This window comes from Netta rufina (genome assembly GCF_964035555.1).
Source record: "Netta rufina genome assembly, chromosome: 23".
Taxonomy (NCBI): Eukaryota; Metazoa; Chordata; class Aves; order Anseriformes; family Anatidae; genus Netta; species Netta rufina.
In genome coordinates this window covers 5,282,575-5,290,974 of record NC_140147.1, presented here as the reverse complement: position 1 = coordinate 5,290,974, position 8,400 = coordinate 5,282,575, and positions in this window count along the sequence as shown.

Below are 8,400 nucleotides of genomic sequence, written 5' to 3'. Positions count from 1 at the left end.
CACAAGGGAGCAATAATTCACTTTTTTGAAAAATTAGTTCACAAAAAACGGTACTTTGGGTTTAGGTTAATGTCATCTCATTGGCATCAGCTAACGTGTATGCTGTTTGCAAACAAAAATCTGGTATTTCCACCAGCCAGCCCTACATATTCATCTGAGAATCTTGCTTGTTCCTTCCTCTTGCACATTATCACTGCTGATAAAGATCCTGCAATGTGTGTGCTTTTTGTGGCACATCCATGACCCTACCACTGATTGCACAGGTCGGTCTGTGTAGATGTTAGTGAATAATGTTGCTAACAATAGGTGGGCAGTAGCTGGAATTTAGCATCTGCTCACCTTTTTGGATGGTTCCCTGCTTTTTAAAATTACATCAGTATGAAAGTGTGATTTGCTGAGTAATAACTATTCCAATATCATCTACAGTGTGGGCCATGGCCTGAGATTCTTTTACTGCTCTGAAACAAAACAAAACCTTCAATGAAAGATTTGCCAAAGTATAAATAAGTATCAGTGTTGCCCATGTTCTTTTGACTGAAGGAGTAAAGTACATGTATATGGTGATGAAGATAACGATGTCGACCTTATACTTAAGCTGCTGTTCTCATTGTTGAAAAGGGATGATTTCCCTTCTCTGTGCTTCATCTCATTAGTTCTGGGGACCAGGATACTCAACAATAGATAAGAAATCTGGAAGGGTGCACTGTCATCTTAACATTCCTACTGATTTTAAATGTGCTTAAAATCACCACTCAAAGTATAGACCCATCAAAATCCTAGAGCAGTTACAAACAGAAAAGAACTTTCTGATCCTAAATTTGGCATTTGTTTAATTGTGACCAGTGAGCAAGAGACCAACCCAAAATTCAGCCAGGAAACTTCTCAGAAATAGGTGAAGAACCAGCTTCTTGCATCAAGTTCCAACCCAATTTCTTGCTTAATCAGGTAGAGAGAGAAAACCTTGGTTTTGAAAATATGAATAATTATTAGTCTGCAACACCTTCCAGTCATCGTCTGTCTGTCTTCTTGGTTACGGTCCTGAAAACCAGGCTGGATGCCGAAACTGGCTGCTTCCAATCCCATCAGCTACCAGCCCCTATGGCTGCAGTCCTCGAGGCCAGGTCTGGAGGGGGAATGGGGCTGGGTGACCTCCAAGGCACAAACCTGTGTGGAGCCTCCCCCCTTGTTAGTTGTTTAGGGAGATATTTGGAAGCACAGTCCCTCCCTTTGTAGGTGCCGAGGTGGGGTGTGACATCTTCACCCCACTGCCTGCCATCAACCAGGCCTGGGTCTGCCCAAGGCCTCGTTAGGAGAAATGCTGGTAGTTTTACTTGGCTTATAAACTGAAGAGAGTTCCTCAATGTGATCCAACTGAATGGTGTTAATAATCCTTTCTCATCTCTTTAAGTGGCTCAAATTCTGCTCCTAATTAAATTCCCATTAATTAGAACGCCCCAAGCCTCTTGGGTTAATTGACTTTGATAACAGAACTGAAGTAACTAAAATACACTCAGCATCTCATTGAGGTGAGGTTTGTTTCAAAGTGCATGAGCAGTCAAGCCTCCAGGTATACACCTGATCTTCTAAATGAACCTGATGTTTTGTGGCTTTCAGCAAGCCAGACGGTCTCTGCTTCGTGCACTGTGTTCTCTGAGGGGCTCAGAATAGCTCCCTGTGAAAGCCTGGCTCAGAAAAACCTACAATCTGATAAAATGTATAGATTTATTGTGAGTTTCCAGCCAGGTCAGGGCTGAGTTCTAGACAGGAAATGGTTTTGGTTTTCTGAAATGTTAGATGATTTGGCCAACACAAACCAAACACAAGCTGTCACCAGTTTGCTAAGAAGTCAGATGATGGCACTATCAATGCTGTTTTTGAGACTGATAAAAGACTCTTTTTAATATGCTACTGTTGCACTGTTTTTTCACCTCTGAACTGATTGATTTATGGATGTGAGTCTCTCTAAAATAGGTTGCGAACCAATTCACACAGATATGCTTAATGCTGCTCTGCACTTCCTTTTTTTTTTTTCTTTCTTTTTTTTTTTTTTTTTTTTTTTTTTTTCCCTAAAGCAGAAGAGAAATGAGCAGCAATTCTTTGCTACAGATAGAGGATTGAGCTGATAATGTCAGTACTGGCAGGCCAGATAAGTGAGAGGGACAGAACCACCTGCAGAAGCAGCAGCATCTCATGGGGGCAGAGATGCTCTGGGACTCCAGAGATGTCCGTTAGATTCCCTGTCTGACTGTGGTTTTCCCCCACCTGACCTGAAGAAAAAGCTTTTGGTTTTGGTTTCCCCTCTCCCATTTCCCCTTTTGCAGAATGAAAATTAGGGAACTTGGCAGCTGGAAATGTGTTTGACATGAGTGGGAAGAGGGCATTTTGTTTTAAGTGTCTGTGCTGTCATGCACTTTGCTTTGAGCACTTCTGTTGGGTTTAATTTATTTTTCTTCTCCTAGCATCCTGTGCCATTGCCTTCAGTCAGTGAAGGCCTCTCCCTCTGCTTTGTAATAAAAAGGGGTGGCTAAGGGAGTCACCCCTATGGCCCCCTGCTACCAAAACCTTGCCACGTAAACCCACTACACGCTTGAAGAAAAGAAGCTAAACCAAATACACCTCGCTGTTCTGCCTATGCCACAGAAAGGGAAACTGAAGCATGAAGGAAAAGGAAACAGCTCCTGCAATATAATGGGACCACTCAGAGGAGGAAAGGAAACTGCAAAACAGGTGAGGGTGGTCCTGGGCTGCTCTGAGAACCAGGCTCAGTACTTGAGACTGCAAGAAAGGCCTCTAAAGGTGCAAGCAAATCCCTAAAGACTGCCTGCAGGTCATCCTCATGGCTGTCTGTTTTATTGACAGAAGGTAGTTCTACTTGAGGCACCTTTCCTCAGGCTTATGCTGGTCCTACTGGGATGGTGCTGCGAACCCAAGACAAGTGCTGGAAATCCTCCCATCTGCCACTCACAGCCTCATAGTGAGATGTTTGATAAACCTGTCCAGTGATTGGGAGAGTTTTCTGATGAAGAAAACCACCATGAGCTGCCCCAGCCATCCAGGCCACATAATTTTATCAGAGATTTGGCACAGAAATTCAGTAAAAGTTCTGATTCTACAAATCGCGTTGGAGGGTAAACAGCACCAAGCTGGCAGGCGGTACAGGGGCTGTAGAGCCCAGGGAGGATTGGAAGCATTTTTCTGGTGCCGGCTGCTATCAGACTTTGAAATGGCATCTGGAAACGTGATGTAACTGCTAGCAACTTGGCAAAAACAGTGCATAATGCGACGGAAACGACAGCGCTCAAAACCAGGCAGAACTAGTCATAGCGCCCACTATGATGGAAAGGGCTCTCCTAGCCCAAGGGTATCCTGATGTCCATCAGAGGGACATATAAATAGACCTTGAAGAGGGCAAAGACAGCAACTTGGCGGCATTCCCTGGCACCTCCTCAGGCTGATGTAAGCCCACGTGCTGACTGGCTCTGCAGCAGCTGAGGGAATCCCGGTGATGGATGCGTGGCGCTTCTCCAGCACCCTGTCACCGCAGACCGCCCTGCACTGCAGGGGGATGGGGCTGCCCGGCTGGGCTTTCTCCCTGCCTTCATTCCTGCTGCTTTGAGTGGCACCTACAAACCTGCCAGGATCAGACCCTAGAGCCTGGGACAGGTGCCATTATAATTGCATTAATCAAACATCATTAAAAGTCCTTTTTTTTTTTTTTTTTTTTTTTTTTTTTCTTTAGCGTTCCTGCAGACAGTTCATTAAAGTAATTACTTGCATCAGTCGAACGAAGTCGCTGCAACTGAAGTCCCCGGTGGTGGCCCAGAATGACAGACGCTGACAAGCGTGGTCATGCATCAACCCAAATCCTTGTGCTGTCTCTGTTTTTGTCTGTGTGCCCATCCATCCATCAGGCCAGATGCCCCATGGACTCCAGCTGAGGATCTCCCTCATCCCTCTGTCTGTCCACAGGATTTCTGCAACATTTCTGCTGGTGAAACTTAATTCATAAAGCTCTTCTCGTCTGATCCCACAGTCTTTATTACTACACAGACCTTTCCTGGTCTGTTTGAAAGGTTTGCTTTGATCCTTCTGCTATGTTGGCTCATTCACCTTGGAGAAGAAAAACTGCCCACATGGTGACCTTCATCTTCACAGGTAGTAAGTCTTCTCCTGCTGCTTCATTCAAGCAGTTTAGAGGGACAGAGCCTTCTGGGCCAGGCCAGCACTGGTGGCACTGCCCAGGTGGAAAAGTCAAGGCATGAAGGGATCTGCCCAAAGCTCTGCAGGTGGTGGTTTGCCGGAGGGCCAGGAATAGCGCCCAGGAGGCAACGTTGGCCTCAGGGGAATGTGGGCAAGGTTAACACGGCAAGTGAAAACAATCTCTCTGAAATAAATGTGACCCATAAAACACATAAACATTGACTAGCCATAAACAGCATTTACTATTTACAGCATCAGAGCAGGAGGATATTTGCCAGCCATTTGCAGCTTAAAGGATAAACAGTGGTTCTTTTGATCTTGAGTTGTCAAAAGGACTGTATTTAAAGTCATTCCTTTCTCCAGTCTTTCACCCTTTACATCATTTGTTTTATACTTTATACTGATCCCACTGCTGTAAATATCACTTCTGCAGTACAGTGGTGGTGCAGCAAATAACTTTTCTGATAATGAAGCAGACTGGGAGGGACTCCTCCAGTCCCCTAACTTGTACAGAAACACTGCAGGGATAAAACATGGGAACTGGAGCTTTGACTAAATGGCAGCTTTTGTAACTATTTCTCTGAGTATTTGAAAAATGGAGGCTATGAATCCATCTCAGAAACACTCACATGGGAACATCAAAGGAAACCTGAAAAAGACAGAAAAATTACTGAGTATTTTGCTAAACGTAGGAGTTTTCTGGTGGCTGGCGGGCAAGAAAGCTGTGTTTACTACAACCACCACGTTTGTTTAGAGTGAAATAAAACTCAACAGTAAACTACTCAGGATTTGGCTGCTTGTCTCTTCCCAAGCACTCTCCTTGCTCTGCTGCCTCCATGGCCAACTGGCGTGACTTAGCCACATTGCCAGATTCCCTCTAGGAAGTATTTACAGCCCAGGGCTACAAACACTGTGCTTTCTTTTTAAGGAAAATCCAACATTTTAAATGCCTTCTGTCTGAACCCTAGCGGAAATTTGGAAATGTCCTGACATCCTGGAGGTCTGATTTCCTTTTTCGCACAGAAAACCACTCCCTTCTGCTAGGTCATTTGCATGGAAGTGACTTATGGACTGATTCATTTTGATTTTGTCATTTCAATTCATTGCAGCGTGACATTTATGCTGCCATATTAAATGTGGTGATGGTGTATTTATTGGAAACATGTAAATATAAAACTAAAATGCCTTTTTAAAAGAAAACAAACAAAAGAAATTGGAAAACTAAAATGCCAAATCAAAACAAAGCGTTTCTGCATTATCAGAACTAAAATGTCATTTTTCTTGGCTTTTTCCGTCCAATCTACAATCCTGTGAAATGTTATGCATATAATGATAGAGAAAGCATCTCAATTTATACAGTTTATGCCATCAGACTTTCTTGTTGTACGACAGCAGAAGCCAGCAGCTTTCCCAGCTGATCACTACCTGTATCAGTATGGGTTTGCTTCCTTGTAATACTTTTTCTTAAACTGGGATGTGCTCTTTCCTGCCCCATCCCTAGGCTGGCAAATGTGATGATACAAAGCACGAAGGCACCAAGCAGCAGGGTAGTGTAGGATTGGGGTTTTAGGAAACAGGAAAATGAGTTAGAAAAGCAAGGGAAGATGGGAAGGAGAGCACAGCACAAGGAGCAAACCACAAAGTTTGCAGTGTGCTGGAGCATCATGCAGAGCTTGCAGGTGCTGAAGGAAAGCCTATCTCCTGCTTGGATGCAGAGGCTGATTCTGCCTTTCCTGATCTGTCATGCTGGGGAGGACAAGCTGTGTTTCCTAATTTCCTCCTGCTGTCCCTGACTGCCTCTGGAAAGGCATTGATTTTAATTCAGTCTCATCTGTGCAAGCAGAAGCCTTGGCTATAGCTTGGCTGTGTCACTTGTTACGGCAGTGCAAAGCTCTCTACCCCACTAAGCACTTCCAATTTTATTATTTTCCAGCTGAAGTCTCCCAGCGGTTCAAGCACTGACGGTGAGCTTCATTTCACACTGCCATGTCTCTAAGTGTGTCTCATCTGTGCCGTGACACCCAGGCACTGCAGCCAACTCATCGCAGCCGAGCCTCCCGATGGGCATCAGCGAGCACAGCCTCACACCAGTGGTCATGAGACAACCCCAGCATCTCCAGCCCCTCCACCCAGCCACTGCTGGTGGAGCTCAACAGGCCATTCCTATAGAGAGGTCGCATATTGGAGATTTCTCCAAAAATGACATTTGTCACCTCCAGCCTGAGACTAGTCCAGGCAGGGCCATAATCTGAGCACAGAAGAGCAAGGAGAAGCTACAAACCCAAGCCAGAAAATCCCTGTGGGTACAGGCCTTGCCTTTCCCTGCCCCCTTCCTTGCCATGACACAAAGCACATACGCGCCTTTCCTCTTCCATCTGCACTCGGATAATAACAAAACGGGACCATGGGGGAAAAAATCTCCCTGGCTACACAGCTTGCCACAAGGCTGAAGCACTTGATTTTGGCAGGAGAAAGTCAGGCCCGGGATTCTCTAGCAGAGGAAGAGAAGTGAGGAGCTGGGCTGTACAACAAGTGCTCCTTCAGCCGAGGGACTCGGACATGCAGGAGGTGTGGGGAGAGCGGCGTTTCCTCGCACTGGGACACGAGAAGCCTCCAACAGCAGCTCTGCAGAAGGGCAGGGCCGCTCTGGGGCCGGCGTGAGCCATTAATGGCTCGTCTGTTTACGTTGCAAGCGGGCTCGGGAAGAGCTTTAAATGCATATTTTCCTCTTGAAATATTGAACCCAGTGTTTTCATTTTCAGAGGCCTGGGGAAAAATTATGTTTCATATTTTAAAAATAAACACTGCTTTTACAGAGGTATAAATGCAGACCTATAGTATCCAGCACACCTTTGCCTCTTGCCTTATTTTCAAAGCTTTAATGTTGCTTGTGTGCCCCAACCTCTGCTAGTGAAAATATTCACCTGAAATGTATTTATCTTTCTTTGCTAATTAGCAGCAAAATGACACAGAGAAACTTTATATTTTCCTCAGCAAGAACAGCCATAGAGACTTCATTTATGGAGGGCTCTGAATGATCCCTATTCATGGCAAGCAAGTACTGTCTGCACCAATAGGGCCTTGTATGCATGGCAGAGCAATGGGCAAAACCCCATCACAGAGACAGCTGGAGGCAAAACCTCCAGGACTTTATGTTTTTATTTCACTTTGTTCCCTACTAATTGTAAATGTGTGTGTGGACCTCTATCTGTTTTGTATATCTGAGGGACAAATGTGTGTGCATATGAGCACACAGGTGATATCAGTGTGTAGGATTTATGCCTATTTGCACCTATGCATGTATAAACACATCCACAAAAAGCATGAATGGAAGAGACCTACATGTCTGTATATATGCCACATAAAAATGTATATATATGAGCAAACACATGCAATGATGTATGTATTGCGTGTATTTTCATATGCATATATATATATGATATATAAGCATTTATATATGAAGATTTTATGCAGGGATATTTGTACATACACACTAATAGGTGAAGGTCTGCATGTGTTTTCTATACTAATCCACACTCATATTCTGCAATTTTCACATCCTACACAGTAGCCCTTTTAATCCCAGGGGTTCCTCTGAAGTAGGAACCAAATGAAACAACATGCCACCAAGCTTGGAAGAGGGAAGGTGGCTCCAGACCTCAGTGACAGAAAGAGGTGAAATGGGAGCAAGAAGTTCAGGTGACGCATTTGTTCCTCCAGGCTAAAAATTTCCAGCCAGCTCCAGAGAGGCTGGAAAGCATGTCCCTGGCTGTGTTTGTGTGTATCTGGGATATCAGTGGGTCAAATCCATGCTGATTTTGCATGAAAACATAGCCATGTTTTAATATTTTAATTAACACTTTTAATGTTGGAAGAGTTAAGAATAGTCTGGCAACTGCACTAAGGCCAGGTCCTTTTTATTTTTCCTAATCAAAGAGCCCTTCTCTCCGGGAAGTCTCAGTCTCTGTTGAAGCACTTTTGGAGTAAAGAGAGACTCTGAATAAGGGAAGGGAAACCAGCCTTTGAATTACAGGTAGTTTGCCATGGCACTGCACTAACACAATGCAGATGCAATGGATGAGTGCTCCAAGGGTGCAGCTGAAAGGTGAGCAAAGACTAATCCATCACAGTGGAAGGGCTTTAATCAGCTGACAGCAGTGTAATACTGCAGTTAATAAAAAGAAAATAGATGCACTGCTT